The following is an 18,568-nucleotide window of genomic DNA, read 5'->3' on the forward strand; positions in this document are numbered from 1 at the left end:
GTTCATCTCTGCAAACAGACGGACAGATGAAATGGGGTGAGCTGCACTGGAGCCCTGGCTTTCACAAATATTCTTTCATTCATGAAAAGTGCTGTTTTTTTCTGGTGGGGGAGGGTATGTAAGGTGTAGAAGTGATTGTGATAAAGGAATTCCAAAGCGATCAGGCTGGCACTTCCGCTTTGTGACACTACATAGTGTCACAGTGAAATCGCACTGTGCAACACAGAAAGTCTGGAAGTGCCAGTTCAGTTGATTGGACAATATGGCCAGAACACTCCATGATCCAGATTGAGGGCAATGCGGGTGGAGTGAGGGCAATCCAGCAGCCCCGGCAGGTGGCGGTAGGAGGAGTCCAAGTCCCAGAGAAGAGGAGCTGTCAGCCATTGAAGCCGCACTTGGCTCCACCCCCTGACTCCTCCCAGTGTATCAGCATCACACACATGCCATGTGTGCGTCATCGCATCCCTCCCCCCTTGCTCAAGTTGGCACCTCTGGTGCCAAGGACTACTTCTTACCACTGCACTGTTTCCTCACTAATATAAGAATTGGAGACCCCAGGTGCATATTTTTTTATTATTTTAATAATGTTTCACTTTAATTGTTTTTAACCTTTCAGAATGTATTAGGCCTGGTTTTTGTGTGTTCTGCCTTTGTAAGTTTCTCCCTCCCACTCTGCATTCCATCTCTCCTTATCCACCCTTGAAAGTGGTACAAATGGCAGTATGCTTTAGCACCAAAGTGTAAATCAGCTCTCCTTGAAGCTATCTGAGACCCAGGAAGAGGATTTTATGATGCTCTTCCCGCGCTGAACATCCAAGACCTGAACTGGTCAAATGGTCTGGGCACATCAGGGCCACTCCAATGTGATTATGGGGATGAAGATACCAGTATGGAGTCATGCATATTTTACTCTGCATGACCTGTATCCTTTCCTGACATATGTGGAGATGTTTTATGACTCTTTGTTCGCTGTGTTTGAACTACTATATACGTAAGCTTTTGTTCTGAAGTGCCTTGGGGCAGACCTTCTCAACCGACATGATGAGTTGAGTGAGCCCTGTCCTATTGCAATAACTATAATTAATGCTGGGTCCCTAAATCTGGATGCTGGACTTAGAAATAGTTTCACTGGTTCTGTGGTTTATTCGAAAGGTGGTTGTTCATTACCTGGGTAGCGAACAAGGTGGTGTAGAGGGGAATTCTTACCACATCACCATGAGGAGTTTGCATTGCATCACATTTCTATGGACTTTCTAGACTGGGCTGTTAGGCCATAAAATTCTGCCGGTGATTCAATGCTCATTAATGAAAATGATTTTTTTCTTATTTTTAAAAAAAGGTGCTGCTGTTGGAATTACCTTATTGCACAATAATTTTAATAAAATGGCACATGAATTAGTAATAGGATGAGATAGCTTGAAGAACAGCAGCCTCTTCAGTATGCACAAATTCAGTAATAGCTGTAATTATAATGAAGTAATAATAAAACACAATGTCTTACTCTTTTCATTCAAGGGCAGCAAGTATGAATAATGGATCCCTCTCTGACTTCCTTTTAGTCATTCGTCTCTTAATTATGGACTGAAATAAAACAGGGTTCCTTAAATTTTGGAGGTTAGTAGAACATTGTTGGTGACTCTATCATTTTTTCAATGCTCCCAGTTATTTGATGCAATGCCAAATGACGACTACAGGAAACCACCATATGTATGAAAGTATGTGGACAAAGTTTAGTGAGACTTGGACATTTGCACAGGAAGAACCACAGTTTCTGGGATAACAATGGTTTGCCAGGTGGAGAAGGTTGCAAACTGAAGCAGCCTGGGACTAACTACAGAGGAAAAGGACCTTAGGAACAGGAAGTGCGAATCCCTCCAAGCTATATGTTCTTGGTTGGAAGGAAAGCAAAAAGCAAAGGAGGAGGAGCTGGTCTGAGAGGCAAGCAGGCCATTGGCTAAGAAATGTGTGTCTGTATATTCATTATTTGGATAAAAGATTCTATCTATAGCTACAGGTTTTTAATTAAGAAGTGTTTAAGTATAACATTTTAACCCAATCTTTTGATAATGCTAAAAGATGCTTGAGACACAAGTTATTGTTTGCTAGGAATTTGCACCTTCCCTGTTGTTCACAGTTTCTTCTCTCACTTCTGTTCCCTCAAGCCTGGATGAAATATGTAGACCGCCAGAAGATCAGGAACATCTTATATGTACCTAGATAGTTGCGTGCCTTTGATTATGCCAATCTCTCTCTCCCTGCCCCCCCCCACCAAATTGTTCTATTTATTGCTGCTTTAAAATAGCCCTGCCAGGTCCATTTGCTTTTTTTAAAAGCAGATGAAAAAAATTATGAAAGGCCCATTATGCCAAGGCTTGCTTGTGATTCCCTGCCAATTACACGGTTGCACTGATGTGAGATCAGAGTGCCAGAATAAAACACCGAGAATTGTTCTATGTAGACACGTCTACCTCTTTGGATACAACCCATGCTGATGATTTATTGCTTGCCTGCCAAAAAAAGTGTGTGCAACATGTTGCTCTCAGTGGAGGAAGCCGCTGGTGGTGAAAATGGGAGGCTTTAAGCTGCTTTGAAAAAAACGTTCCTGTTGAAAATATACCAATTTCTTTCTTCCTAAACAAGCCACCTCAGTGGGTGAATTTAAAAGGATGATTTTCTGACAACTGCCTGTGCTTCCATTTTGGCACTGAACAGTGTGGGGAGCCAGTTCCTCTGTGTCAAACTGTCCTTTGGCCCTTTTCACTTGTGTGGAAAGTTTTTCGAGGAGAGCTCTACTTTCTGCTTCCATTTTTCTATTGGAATTGTGGGAGATTTCCACACCTTTGCTGCTGCCAGCCTTGCTGTGACCAAGAGGAAGATAAAGCAGATCTTTTGATGACTGGCACTCTTTTCCCCTTCAGAGAGTATAAAATGCAAATTGTTCCACTCGAAGATTGACCACAGCGGTGACAGAGGGTGCCCCTCTCTTGTACCCCATTCAGTTTCTATTGACATGTAGCTTTGCATGACAAATGCAATGATAACAGGGTTCTTTTACCACGAATACCATATTTCACCGCATACTGGTTGCCACCACATGATAGTCTCACCCCCGCTTATTTGGACCCTGAAATTGGTCCCAGAGTATCCCCCACATAATAGAAAGCCAAGCGAAAAACGCGACAAGCACAGCCTGCGACCACTGAGGCCCTGCTCCTCTCTCTCTCTCCCTGCGAACAATTTTGGTGCCTTGGCCAAACTTTGTGGCACTGCATGTGCACCTCTCTTGGATGGCCACGGACATGGTGTGAGGGAGAGAAAGAGGGACAGGCTTGAGTCCAAGGAGAGGAGAAGCAGCTGGGTGGCAAGAAGGTGAAGGCAGGTGGGTGAGCGAGTGCATGAGGAGTTTCCTCTTTTGCTGCACCTTCCAAGGCAGGTTGGATGAGGGCAGTGTGTGTGGGGGGGGGGCGGGGGAGAGAGAGAGAGAGCTTTACAAGGGACCCGCACACAGGGACATGCCAGCTTCCCGCCACCTCACTGGCTTCCAACTGCCTTACCGGAATTCACCGCATAATGGTCACACACCCCTTTTTGGAAAGGGAAAATCGGCACAAAAATGTGACCATTACGTGGTGAATACAGCAGTTGTGTAGAAAAGAAATTGTGCCAGGTGCAATTATTAGCGTGATAGTGCTGCAGGGGTGACAAAAACTCTTTCTTCTAGACGTGGTGATGGCATCCATTTATAGACATCAGAGCCCTGTTCTTTGTTGCACATGGTCCCCTTAAATGTTGATATTTATTCGTTAATTGAATTTCTATCCTGCCCTTCCATGATAGCTATGCTCTGCCTCCACACTCCACAGGCAGCAATACTTCTGATTAGCAGTTTCTGGGAACCACAAGAGGGGAGAATGCTCTTGTGCAGAAATCAGGAGCGGAGGAAGGGGTGTGTGGTGGAGGCAGGCCGCCCTGGGTGTCACCACTGAGGGTGTGTGTGTGACAAAATGCCAGGCAGCACTCCTGAGAGAGATGCGGTGGCTTGGGTGCGTGCAGGCTCTGTGCTGCCCCAAATGGTCTGCCTGCTGCCTCCCCCTCAGCTGTAGGGCGGTTGTTGAGTGGGAGGAGGCAGGCAGACTCCTCGGGGGGCCCCACGGAGCATCCTGTCCCAGCTGGCCCCGCTGCATGGGCAACTGGCCCCACCCTTGTGCACAGGGCACATGTGCCACTCCAGGTGCCCAATCGGCTTGCTCCGCTGCTGGTGGGAATCCTGCTTGCGGGTTTCCCACGGGCATCTGGCTGGCCGCTGTGAGAGCAGGATGTTGGACTGCCATTGGCCTGATCCAGCAATTTCTTTCCATATCCTCCAAGTGTCCCTATTTTCCAGGCATGTCCCTGATTTAGAGAAGCCATCCCAGTTTCTGATTTGATCCTGGTATGTCCCGCTTTTCCTTAGGATGACCCTATTTTCATTGGGTAAATGTTGGTGGGTATGGAGTTATTCGACTCCTGAGCTGTCTGAAGACAATCCTGTATAGTTTTGTTTTATTATGTTTTTATATATGTTGGAAGCTGCCCAGAGCATAGCTGCCAAGTTATCTCTTTTTTTAAGGGATTTTCCCTTATGCTGAATAGGCTTCCTCACGAGAAAAGGGAAAACTTGGCAGCTATGGCCCAGAGTGCTGGGGCAACCCAGTAAGATGTGTGGGGTATAAAGAGTAAAATTAGTATTATGAAATGGGATGTCCCTATTTTCATCGGAGAAATGTTGAAAGGTATGTCTTCCTATGTTCTTACATTCCTCCCTGGGCAGCAAATACCAAAGTAATAAAACAATCTTATTCAAAACAAAATAAAAACTTAATTAAAACATTTGAAAACAATTCAGAACTTTGATAAACACTTAAACATTTAACCGTCACACCTAATAATTCCAAGGGTGCAAGGAGCAGTATCTTTAGCCCCCACATGCCTAAGTGGGCAGCCATGTTTTGAAGTACTTCTTGAAAGTTAATAATGAGGGAGACAGACGCTCGGCCCCAGGGAGGCCACTGTTACAGCTGTGAAGCTTTTGGTCACATTGTTAATGCTGCGGTTGCCAAATCAATCACTATTCCAGTTGATAAGCAACTCATTTCACTTCCTTTCATTTCTCATTCAGTATATGACTTCATTGGGAGCTTATTTTTAATTTCATAGCTAAAAATAGCTGCTTAAAAAATCCCTAATCCTGTATAATTAGCTCTTTGTTTACTTTTCAACAGATGTTCGCTCCTAGATGCTTTTGAATAGTAGGGTTTGAGTAATGGCTTTTGCTAGATAAGCTGTTCAAAAGAGATGTAACACATAGGACTCAAGTGGCTGTAAAATGGAACACCCCCCACTCCAACCCTGAGATTCTAGGCAGAGTCAACTTTTCTTTCTATACATATATGGGGGATCCCTTAGTTCCCCAAAGGAACTGAGATTTCATCTTTCTAGGCACAAATGTCTTACTTATTTACAGAGTGTGGGATTCACCTAATGAACCCCATCAGCAAAAGCCCAGCATAAGGATGTCTGCTTGCACAGCAGGGTTCCCTGTCCCCAAGTGCCCCCCCCAACTTGGATCAGGCTGGGCAGGAAACCCCCCAGAGCAGCACACAGGGAGAGAGAGTGAAAGATCATCCTGCCTGGCAGACTGCAATGTTCGTATTGCAACACTGAATTCCACCCAGAGTCACCCCCCCACTACCTTCCTTCCAAGGAACATTTGAAAAATAACATGCAACGTACAAAGCTGAAAATTAAATTAAATTAATGGTTGGTATATGTATTGGAGGGATTAAATACCTCCTTCCATTGTCATGACTGATAATAAATTAGGTGAATCTGTTTTTCTTCTTGAGAATATGAAGCAGATATTGAGCACCTGCAGTCTCTACCACTCAAGGCTTCCAAGTCCACAGCATTCACATTAATTATAGATCCACCACATTGTTTGCTGAATGCTTTATATCAGGGGTGGCCAACTTCCAAGAGACTGTGGTCTAAAAACTGGCAGTGATCTACTCCCCTTTTGGGGGTTCAGGTCAAAGTTGTTGAGCTTCTTTAGGAAGGAGGAAAGCGACATTGAGCTTTTTTTTAGGAAGGAAAGCCCTGTTTTGGTTGTTCAGGTCATTTTAGGGGTGCAGGGCAAAGGTGTTGAGGTTTTTTTAGGGGAGCCAAAGTTTTTTAGCTTCTTGGGGGGGGGAGCCACTGATCTACCAGTGATCTACCACAGATGTCCAGTGATCTACCGGTAGATCACAATCTACCTTTTGGACATGCCTGCTGAAACCCAGGCTGAAACTTCACAGGGTTCTATTAGGTTGAAGAAAGTGCCGATGTAAGGACCAGACCTGCATCAAGGGTAATAATAATAATAATTTATTATTCATACCCTTCCCATCTGGCCGGGTCTCCCCAGCCACTCTGGGCGGCTTCCAACAGAAGAATAAAACACAATAATCTATTAAACATTAAAAGCCTCCCTGAACAGGGCTGCCTTCAGATGTCTTCTAAAAGTCTGGTAGTTGTTTTCCTTTTTGACATCTGTTGGGAGGGCGTTCCACAGGGCAGGCGCCACCACCGAGAAGGCCCTCTGTCTAGTTCCCTGCAACTTGGCTTCTCGCAACGAGGGAACTGCCAGAAGGCCCTCGGTGCTGGACCTCAGTGTCCGGGCAGAATGATGGAGGTGGAGACGCTCCTTCAGGGTAGACATCATTGCAACTGACAAGGCCTCAGGAGGGACTTGCAATGTGGGGCAGAGCTGCAGCAATAGCCCCTCAACAGCAGAGTGGCTCCTGCTTGTAGGGAAAGATGAGAGGGTACAGGAAGGCTGGGTCTGTAGAGATCCACCAGGCAAGCCAACCTGGTGCCCTGAGCTTGCCTCTTCCTCACTCACTGTGTTCTCAGTAAAAGTCAGTGACTGCTACTGGGAGGTTATTGCTGTGGCTTCTGCTTCTGCAAAGGCCCAGCCACCAGACTATAAGTCTATGTTCTGGAGTATTAGTGCTACACTTTGGCCCTATCCACGCTACTGCTAGTTCATGTTACCAGGGTTAGAATCACCCAAAGGAATTGGAGTTCTGTTGTAAGTGTTTTTTGAGGACACACACACACACACCCATGCACAATTTTTGGAATACCATTGGTCTAGCAGCCTCACGCAATAAGGCAGGCATCTCCAAACTCGGCCCTTCAGCTGTTTTAGGACTACAACTCCCATCATCCCTAGCTAACAGGACCAGTGGTCAGGGATGATGGGAATTGTAGTCCCAAAACATCTGGAGGCCCGGGTTTGGGGGTGCCTGCAATACGCTAAACGCTGGAGAACAACAAGTGTAAAAAGTTGAATTTATGTTCATTTTAAAGGTGGGTTTGGGAACCACAGAACACCATTTTGGGGCATATGGTAGTAAGACTGGTAGCAAGCTTTATAGTTTAGTTAAAGGAGACAGGATGGGGGGGGTATTGAGATCTAGTACTTTGAGATTACACCTGTACACACACTCTGGGGAATTCTTTACTCAAAAGTAATTAAATATGTTGTTCCCTTTTAGAGTGATTTGGCTAAACAATATTGTTCCAAACCAGCAAATTGTGAACTGAGTATCTGATACTCTGCCCAAATGACACACAGTAACTGAACTTCCCATCCCATCCCATCCCATCCCATCTACTCCATCTCTTGTTTTTTCTTTTACCATTCTGTATATGGCTATTGATATATTGCATTAACTTCCTGCTCACCCCACCCAAAACAAATCTTGGGTTTTCTGTAATTCCATGGAGTTCAACCATGGAGTAACAACAGAGATATAATTTGATTACAAGCCTCTTTCATACTCAACAGTTTCGTACCACATAAAAAAAGTTTGGGTTTTTTCAAACATTCTATATGTTCTCTTTTTAACTCTTCTCTTTGTTCCCATTATTGTGCACTGTGTTGTAATTATAAAAAGAAATTTACTGAGACACAACTTGAGATTTCACCCCAGATTGGTTTTCTCTGACGAGCTAAATTGGGTTTATACAACATGCAGAAACCACTAAATGAAGCCATTTTTGTGAAATGACCTTCTTCTTTTTGGAGGGGGGTAAAATCTTTGATTCCATTTGCGTCCATGGGTCACAACACTGAATGAGTTTCTTTCTAAGTCTGGATCAAATGGAGACGGGAAGGGGAAGGGGAAGTGGAAACCCAGTACCTAAATATAGATGGTCCACAAATGGAGCCCCGTCAGTTTTTGCTATGATCTAATGATTAGCAGCTTGTGGTAGCATGGAAGCAGGCTTTTTCACTGATGGCACCACTATTGTGGAATGCTCTCCCTGCTGATATACAAAAGGCCTAATCCAGACTGGCATTCCATCAGCCTTTGAAAGCATACCTGTTCAGATAAGCATTCCCCTGATCTCCTGATGAGAACCTCCTGCTTTGTGTTAATTGCTGTTTTAACTCTTTAAATTGTTCTTCTATTTTAATAGGTTTCCTTTATTGTATGTTTTCAATATGAATATTTTGATGAATTTGTTTCATTGTGCATTATAGTTATTTTTCTGTGTGTGTGTGTGTACACACACATATTTGTTTCCTACTTGTAAGCTGCTTAGAAGCCACCTTGTCAATGAAGCTGTACAATATTTATTTATTTCATGAAATTTCTACACCACTTGATTGAAAGCACATCAAAGCGGTTTACAAAAGAAAGCAACAACAGTAAAATCAAGAAGGATTTACAACCCTACTTTAAAACATACAAAAGTTAAAATAATAAAACAGATTAAAATTACATCAACTTTCTAAGAATCTGGGCTTTTCAAAACAGAAATGTTTTAAGCAGGCACTGAAAACAGGACAGTGAAGGTGCCTGTTTGATCTCCAAAGGCAGGGAGTTCCAAAATATAGGCACTGCCACACTTACTGATTAAGTTCTTAGAAATGCAGATAATAATACTTGTAATAAGACATTGCCAAAAGAAAGGGCCTGAGTTTGAGGGCTTAATGAGGGATGAGTTAAGAATCCTCTGAATAATCAAACGCAATGACCATCCAGATTTCAACATGCCCACATTTCAAGCTGAAAGGCTTCTGCATAAGTGATGGAAACTTGGAAGGACAGAAAGTGAGCAAAAGAGAGGAAAGAGCAAGTGAAAGAGTGACAGCCATGCTTAAAACAGTTGGAGACCCAGAGGCAAAAGCAGCAGGAGCAGCAGGAACATAATTTAAGAATTTTTATACCTGCCAAAGGTCAAGGTCACCCCCCCAAAAAAAAGAAAACTTTGTCACTCTCCAACAAGAGAAGGTGCTGTGTTTCTTCTACCGGGACCAAGAATTGTGTGGCAATGATTGCTCAATCGCAAACAACTCTAGGCAAGATGTTTGAGAAGGTGATGACTAGCCAACTTCAGGAAGTGCTGAGCCAATGTATCAAACTGTGTTTTATTTGCTCATTCCTAGTGGGGAGAGGTGAATAACAAAGTTTGGGTGGGTGAGGCAGAAATTTCATAAGAAATCTGCAGAGGGTGGGATTTCCTATTCTTCCTCTCACCATAGGTTAACTCCACTGAGTGGAGTATGTGCTTGCTTTTAACCTTTGCCTCTCTTTCAGCCTCCCTGCAGTTGCTAGAATGCCCTGCGCCCATCCCCCTTGCTTGCTGTAGTTCATCAGCCTGGCTCTGCTTGCTGGCATCACTATGGATACTACAGCAAGTAGTGGCAAACTACAGAAAGGGAAGAGGGCCATTCTAGACACCCTTGAGGCCTGGGTTTGGCGTTGCTCTGATGGGTGGTTTTTGTCATGGGAGAGGTGGGGGAATGTGGCCTTGTTGATTTCGTTTGATACCATCAACCGTGGTATCCTCCCGGACCAGCACTGCAGGTTGGGAATTGGAGGCACTGCTTTGCATTGGTTCCTCTCCTGCCTGTGGGGCTGGTTTCAGAGGGTAGTTGTAGAAGAATTCTGCAAGGCCTCGTGGCAATTGCTGTGGGGTCACACAGGAATCCATCTTGGCTTTCATAGTTAATGCCTATATAAAGCCATTGGGTGCCCCTTTAGAGACCTGAAAGAGCTCTTAGATCATCTGGGGAAATTCTACTCATGGTACCATACCCTACAGACTACGTAGGGTAGAGACCTGAAACTAGAAGCATCTCTGCTTTGCCAGGTCTTTGAACAAGATTTGTGAGCTGTCAGTAATACACTGTGAGTTATGAGAAATATTGTGATTGTTTCAAAGGTTTTCTATTGATTCATTTTTTGGTCATCTATTGCATTTATTGCATAAAATAAATCTTGCTCACATGAACAAACCTTTCCATAGAGGAGCTTGCCTCATTTCTTCCCATTTCCAGTTCTGGGTTCCAAACTGCTTTGTTCTGCTCCTTTTTCAAAGTCAGCCGTAATCATCGCTCTCAGCACATTATGCACTTGGCTACATGAAGACAACCCTCTAAAAAGGGGAAAAATGCTGCTACAGTTGCTCATAAGGGCCCTTAACTTTCTCTACTGCGGGAAGAATCTTTTTATTACTCCAGCTCCTACTGGGATAAATTGCAGCAATCTCCTGGGGAGAAAATGCATCTGATCCATTGAGCACCAGCTTATAAAAGCCTCACCCTACAAGTGTCTGGTTCAATCTACAATGTGTGTACATAACCCTTATTTTGATGCAAATGGTATGTAAATAATATTTAGCAATTGGCTGCGTCCTTGATGCACCATCAATCACTTATGACAGAAGATAGCTTCCTTACAAAGCAGATTAGGACAAGATGCTTGGCAACGTGCCAGGCTAGCTACTTGAGATATGCATTCAGTTTTTCTCCCCGCCCCCACAAAAGAGAAAGATATGTAGAACGCTGACACGTGTTTTTATCTGATTTTCCCTTATCATTGATTTTGATTAATTTTTGAATGTTGAAATAACTATTTTCATGAATATTTTGGTTATTTTATTATTTTTGTAAACTGCTTTGAGGTTTTGTTTTGTTTTTACTATCAAGTGGTATATAAAGTTTATGAATTGAAAGAAAGGACATAAATAAGGACCTGGCATGTGAGCATATGATAACTTTATTTAGCGCAAGCTGAAAATGTCAGAGACAGCTTGGGTTTCTAGTTAGCCATCATCATATCATGACATTCATACCCACAAGAGATCTCAAAATCAACTTTGTTGATAAGTGAAAGTCACAGTACAGGCCACTGCTTTTATGTATACACCATGTGATGCTGGAAGCCCTATTGATGTACCAAAGCTTATGCTTCTTGTTGGCCAAAGTAGAACATACAAACTTTAAAACATGCATGGAGCCTCTTTGCTGTCTCCCCCTCAGCTGTAGGGCGGCTGAGGGAGAGGGGGGAGGGCAGACACAAGTCTCACGCTACCATTTCAGGCAGCGCGGAGCCTGCAGGCGCCCAAGCCACCACGTCACTCCCAAGAGAGACGCGTGGCTTGGACACGCTGCTGGGCCCGCGGTAAGTGCCAGCCCCCGCCGTGTGGCACCCAGTTGCGTTTCGTTGCATCTGTTGACTGAACTAAAAAGTTTCATGAGCCCAATTTTTTATTTTTTATTTTTTTAACTCATATTTTTTTGTCATTTTGTCACCCCCCTCAGTGATTACACATCCCCTGCACCCTCCTTCCTCCACCACTGCAGTCGCTGCCTTGTATTTGGATGGTAAATATTTCTGTGCCAGGTATTTGGTTTTATTTAGTTTAAAGATGGTGCATTACAGAGCAGGGATGGGAAACCTGTGGCCCTCCGGATGTCGCTAGACTGTAGCTCCCAACATCCTTGACCGCGGGTTATACGGGATGCAGCTGATGGGATTTGGAAGTCAGCAACACCTGGAGGGCCAAAGGTACCCCAACCTGTCCTAGGGGAACAATTTCTCTTAATGATCCTGGTTCTTTTGTGTTGGAGGGTACCCCCAACACAAATAAAAGGAGCCAGACATGTAAGTGAACAGAGATTATACTGCTTTGCATGAAAAAAAGCCCTACATTCAGTTCCCAGCATCTCCAGGTACGGCTGGAGGTAGCCCTGTCTGAAATTGGTCACTTTGATTGGTCACTATAGACAATATTGAACCAGATGAACCAATGATCTAAGTTCCCATTGGAGCCTTTCTAGAAATGTTGATGAAGAAGAATTCTATTTATTCGTCAGGTTTCTCACTAAAGCGACTTATTAATATTTTTTTTAAAAAAATCCAGAACATTGTGCAGAACAGTGCCCTCTGGCAACACCTCCAACCTGTGTCTTAATAATACAGTGGATGGTATTTTTATGACTGTCAATAAAACCCTCTGACACTGGCCCTGAGGCACAATGTAATTCTGGAGGAGAACAAACCAGAGAGTCTGGCACCTCTTGCATTTCACCACAGGCCTGGTATTTATGCATCAGAATAAGATGGGAGATCGTGCTGTTCTCATGATTTATGTACATGGGGAAGCATTCAAAACACACCATCTGTAGACCGAAGTGGTACAGCCTATCCTATTACTTCAGCACCCCACCATTCCAATTCCATAGACCGTACCTTCCAGCTATTAGGGACTGCAGACTTGGCCATTCCAGAAAGTCTAGTAACATTTGTTTTTCTCTCCCCTACCCTTCTTTTCCCCTGCTTGCTTAACATCCAGCATGACAAATAATTGTTTTGACCATGAGAGCTTGCTCACTTCCTAGTGGGGCCCTCACTTTATTGTGCATTCATGATGATATGTGCTCATGATTATATCTGGGTGATCAAAAGCAATCCTGCCTTTGTGCCTGCAAAGGTGTTTGAGGTGGATGCCCTTGTTTCATTTCCAGTCAGTGCATGCCCCATCACTTCCTGTTGAAATCCTGCAGCTTTTAATTCCACAGATGCCCCAGTTTTTTGTTTTGTTTTTGTTTTTTTTGTCCAAGTTTCTCTGCACTATAGTGCAGGAGTGCCCCTCCATATGGCAATAATGCAGTAACATTGGGGAAGCATTACAGAACAATTAATACAGTGGAAGGTAGAATGATGTTACATTCTTTTTGTATGCCACAACAGCAGCAAGAATATTATTAGCCAAGAATTGGAAAAAATGAAGAATTACCGATAGATGAATGGCAGAAGAAAATGATAGAATTTATGGAACTGGCAGAGCTAACCGGGAGACACCGAGACCAGAGGGAAGAAGCGGTGGAAGAAGATTGGAAAAAATTCAAAGTGTATTTAAGAACTAAACATATTATTGGAAAGAATTAAAAGACGTTTTGGAGGTACAGGGAGGTTGTAGAAATAAAAAAAATGTATAGATAAATATTGATATTGAGGTGTAGTTATAAGTAAACAGCAAGTGTAAGATTTTGTGTTATGATATAAGATAAGACTAGAAAAAAGAATAGTTATAGGGTAAATAAGGTAAAAGAATAAGATTTAGAAATTACTAAAGAGGATTTACAATGTAACACAGTTGGAAGGGATGTGAGGAAGTCATTGACATTAGAATAGATACATGTTGAAGTTTTGGAATTTTTCTTTTTCTTTTTTATGTTATTTTTTGTATTTTGTATTTTTTGTTATTTTGTTTTTTTTGTATTCTGCAGTTTGTATGGTTTTGTTTTTGTGTCTTTGTTTGTTACAAATAAAAAAAAATGGGGGGGGAATTAATACAGTGGAAGGAGGGATAGAAGGTCCAAGTCCAATCTTTATTATGGTCATAGACAAGCATAAATAGAAGGTCCTGTTACTGAAATGTTGCAGATCCCAGCTTCAAAAAAACAAAAAAACAAAAACTCACCCCACAGTCTGACGGAGTCCTAGGACTGTTTAACACATCCTAACAGGTATTCTGTTGCTTCGGCAGGGATTTTTCTACTGGACCAAACATTTTTATCCATCATTTTTATTACAAATAAGTGCTAATGAATGCCAGTGTTGAAACAAATATAAGTCACTGATTTAGGCAGTAGGTGAGTCTGAGTGACTGCAGAGGTTTTTGCCAGGGCAGCTTCCATCACCTACTATATCTCACTTGCAGCTTTGAAACTTGTTAAAAACACAATTTGCAAAGCACAGTATCTCTACATTGGGCCAGATCAGCGAAAATTTGAATCTGTGAAATAATGGAAAGCAACATTTTCAAAACCCTTTAAGAACTTTCGTATGCCTCTCACAGTTAGCATTTCATAGAAGCAGATGGACATTTAATACCAGGGTACCCCAAACTTCTGGGCTCACTAAGCCCTAAAGTTATCATTGGCCCCAGTCCCAATTCTTAGGAATCTAAATGAAATAAAGTCAATCAATATCATTCAATATCAATATAGTATGTATAAACAACATTGATTAATCACCAATCACCATGTAGGCATAATTAAAATTGCACAAAAATAAAGAAGTAAAGCAATAAAGCAGCATGGTCTGCAAATACTGTTGGACGCCAGAAAAAGAGACATGTAGAGGTCAGAAAAAGGACTATGAAAAAGGTGATCTACCTTGCATCCTTAGGATCTCCTGGGAAACTCGCCAAACCAGACCTGTTCTAGCCTAGAACAGCTGATTCGAGTGCTGAATGGAACACAGATATGGGCAGCAGGAGAAATGGTTTAGATGGTTTTATTGTGTGATTTTGTAACATTTGTTGTTGCTGTGTTAGTTTGCTGTACAGGGGTGTGTGTGTGTGTGTGTGTGTGTGTGTGTGTGTGTGTGTGTGTGTCAGTATAGAAATTGCCTAAATAAATATATGAATAAAATATTGTGGAATCACCTTATTAAATAGAGCGTTTCCTCACAGGCAAAGGAGGTCTACTCTGTACAGGCCCTGTAGAGATGGACTGGGAAGTCTGGAGATATGAGTTGATCAAAGGTAAATCCCAAGGGTCACCTAGTCCAATGCCCTGCAGTGAAGGAATATACAGCTATCCCATTGAACCTGCAACCTTGGTGTTATCAGTTCCATGCTCTAACCAACAGAGTTATCCATTGATCCCAGGGCGTCAGGATTGACCACTTTGGGAAACCCTGCTTTACAGAAAGCCCCTGATTTTTATTTTATTTTTTAAAGCTCAGTGCTTAAGTGGTGTTGAGAGAGAGAGAAAGAGAGAGAGAGAGAGAGAGAGAGAGAGAGAGAGCGCTGTGTGTATGAAATGCCAGCTTGAGCTTTGAGTGCATTCTACTGCCTCTGAATGCTTTAACCTCATTTATCCTTTAGGTACTTACAGAACCATTTTACATATGAGCACTTAAAGGATTAAGTGAAATATATGGAAATGATTATTACTGCACACAGCAAAGCTAATGTTTAAGGACATGCTGTTTTGCTGCAAACTGGAATGGCATTTGCACTATACAGTATGAAGATTTAGCAAGCCTTTCAAAGGAGCCAGTGATGAATCACACTATCTCAAACACTCCACTGCTAATGCGAAAACTGCTAGTAATATGGGGTTTTTTTGTCTCTGGCTGTCTGCAAAATTAACCTGGATACTGATTCCCTTCCCATTTAATCTTTAAAGTCAAATGAGATGAAATGAAGGCTGCCCAAGCTTAAACAATAGTGATGTTGATAGCTTACACGAGTCTCTAAATGGCTTTTGTATGTTGCATTGATACCACTAAATGAGAATATTGATTTTTCAAATGTTTGTCATTGCAAAATACAGAACACTTTTTCAATGGCATAAAATTGATGGGCTCCCACCCCCCCAAAATATGCATATTCTGTCGAGAAGGATACTAATAGAAGAACAGATAATTGTCTAATCCCACCTGACTCTAATTCTAGATAGAAGTCAAACATGTCTTCCAAGCATAGCCCTAGGGAGTAATACAAAACAAATACGAACTGAAATTAAATTTTAGAAAACGGCCTCCAGTGTCTAAAATGAGAAAACTGGGGCTCTGTGCCTTAATATCAGGTGAAAGATGGCAACTCTGATTACTGAATGGCAAGAAGAGACAGTCTGTACAAGCTCAGAAGCACTATTGCTCACATGTTCCCAGCACTGAAAATAGGCACTCACGGTTGCCATCTGAATGTTTATGATGGTTCATTCCTTTAAAATCCTTTTCCTTTGTAGTTCAAATACACACACAGTTCCTGTGAATAAGAACTGCATGTTTGAGCAGAAGGGACATAGCTCATCTTGCTTTCTTTGCCTTCATTGGTTTTTCTACCGCATGGTGAAGCTTTTCCTTTTTAGGAAATTCTTTGCCCCTTTGGCCATCTGTTTATTTTTACACTGTAACTGTTCTTATTGCATTGTTTTTGTTCCAAGGCTAGTTCTGTTGTTCAAATCTTCTGCTTCTGCTTTTAATTAAGGCTTTTTATATCTTTATTCTGTTTTAAATAACATTTTCATGCTGCCCTTTTTGTATATTATGAATCAGGTCTTTTGTATTAAACTGCTTGGTAAAGGTAGGTTGTGTAGATTTGGTAAATAAATAAACATTTACATTGCAGATCAGCAGTGGGGAACCTTGGGACCTTCAGATGCTGTTGAGCTACAACTCCCATCAGCCCTCCCAGGCATGGGCTATGACGATGCATGATGGGAGTTGCAGTTCCAGGGATGGTGGTAGTTACCAAAGGTTCTGCATTCCAGTTTTTCTTTATTTATAGAAATATTTTATACCGCTCTATCATAAAAATATAACACAGTGATAGACAACAATATAAAAACATAAAGCCAGACAATAAAATCATAAAAAGTTTAAAGCAAATTAAAAGCAACAATAACTTAAAAGCAAACGTCAGTAGACCACTGTGGAGCATATACTCTTAATTACCTGCATAGGTTTGGTGGAATGGAAAAGTTTTCAGCAGGTGTTTAAAAGTTGGCCCAGGTGGCGCTGGCTAAATCTTTATTGGCAGGACTGGGCCAAGGACACTAAATCAGCCTTTCTCAACCTTGGGTCTACAGATGTTGGTTTATCACCACAACAGCTACTCACTTTGGGTTTTAGTAAAGAAAACAGTCTAATTTATCAGCACCTAAATGATATCGAGTGTCAGAACAACTTGGCCACAATAGGGAAATTTTGCCCATGGTATGACTATTTTCCACCTTCCCATTTTGACTCTCTGGCACCCTATCTGCATAACCTAGCAATTCTAAAATATAGACGTGCTTTTACTCTCGCAATATTGAATGTATTGCCCTCGGCTGTACTCGAGGGACGATTCCAACAGATTCCATACAAAAAACACTTATGTCCCTGTGGAGATGGCAGTACCGAATTGGTGGCACATGCCCTTCTGGCTTGCACTCTTTATAAAGGCTTGAGGAATGAGAATATCACCCCTCTTTTATTGTCCATTCTGGGTCGCCCAACCGCCGCCACAGTGTCCTTTCTCTTGGCAGATCAAGATGAGCAGATGACAGCAAAGGTTGCAAGGTTTTTAGCTAGGGCAATCAGAATAAGATCCACTATTTGACTATTGATTCAAAACCCAAAAATGTATTTTATATAATTGACTTTTTATTTCTATTATTTGTATATTGTATTGTTGTTTTATTGCTATGGCCAATGGCTGTTGCAAATAAAGATTCATTCATTCATTCTCCAGATGTTGTTGGACTACAACTCCCATCATCCCTGACCACTAGTCTTGCTCGCTAGGGTTGATGGGAGTTGCAGTCCAACAACACCTGTGGCCCCAAGGTTGAGAACCGCTGCCCTAAAGGTTTGAATTCTTGTTGCTGTCAAATGAGCCTCACCAATTTGAGGAATGATTAAAGATATTCCTGCAGATGTTCTTGGTGATCTAGCTGAAGTATAATGTTTTGGCTATCCCTGAAGTATCCTGGACCCAAGTTGTTCAGGGCTCTATAATCCAATACATGTTGCAGATTCTACAACAATGTAATAATGTGCAGACCATGTAAACCAGGAATTCCCAAACTGCAGCCCTCCAGATGTTTTGGCCTACAACTCCCATGATCCCTAGCTAACAGGACCAGTGGTCAGGGATGATGGGAATTGTAGTCCCAAAAATCTGGAGGGTCAAAGTTTGGGGACGCCTGATGTAAACCCTTTTCGAACTTTCAGGAACCAGGTGAACTGAACAGATGAAGGAGTTGGTTTGAGTTGGTTTATTGATATCCTGGCTTGTTTGGGTTAATTATGTTTCACAGTGAAAGGATGGGGCACAAATGGACCTTCATGCATGAGCAACAGGCTCGTGCATGCCCGAGATTTTTAAGATGAGATAAGATCGTTCAAATGGGCTGAATGTCAGGAGGGGGGAAAGCTGTCCCCAAATGGAACAGATATAAAGGTGGAAATTTAAGCTGCAGTTGCTGTTTTGGTTGGAGGAGCTGCGTTGAAGTATTGTGTACCTCTGGCCTTAGTGATGCCGCACCACTTAATACCAGGCCTTTAAAACAAAAACAAAGCCTAGCTGAGTCCTAGACTTCACTTTTTGTTGCAGTTTTCTCAACTTACTGTGGAAGGGAAATTGGATGCAAAGGATTACATCTTGCTGATCTCCCCTTCCTCTGCTTTTCTTCTCCTTCACTGGAAGGAACACTTGCCCTGCAGTAGAGACCAGGACAGCT

General features: G+C 42.4%; 1 long non-coding RNA gene across 1 annotated transcript in view; it reads right to left on the reverse strand.

Annotated features, from left to right (window-relative positions):
• Window positions 1-16,164, reverse strand: part of LOC148685103 (uncharacterized) — a 37,493-nt gene extending 21,329 nt beyond the window's left edge. Inside the window, exon 1 of the long non-coding RNA XR_015951115.1 lies at window positions 16,031-16,164. This is a non-coding gene — a long non-coding RNA (uncharacterized LOC148685103). The remainder of the gene's footprint in view (window positions 1-16,030) is intronic.
• Between the last annotated feature and the right edge of the window lie 2,404 nt (window positions 16,165-18,568).

Source organism: Zootoca vivipara, chromosome 7 (assembly GCF_965207765.1).
Source record: "Zootoca vivipara chromosome 7, rZooViv2.hap1.1, whole genome shotgun sequence".
Lineage (NCBI taxonomy): Eukaryota > Metazoa > Chordata > Lepidosauria > Squamata > Lacertidae > Zootoca > Zootoca vivipara.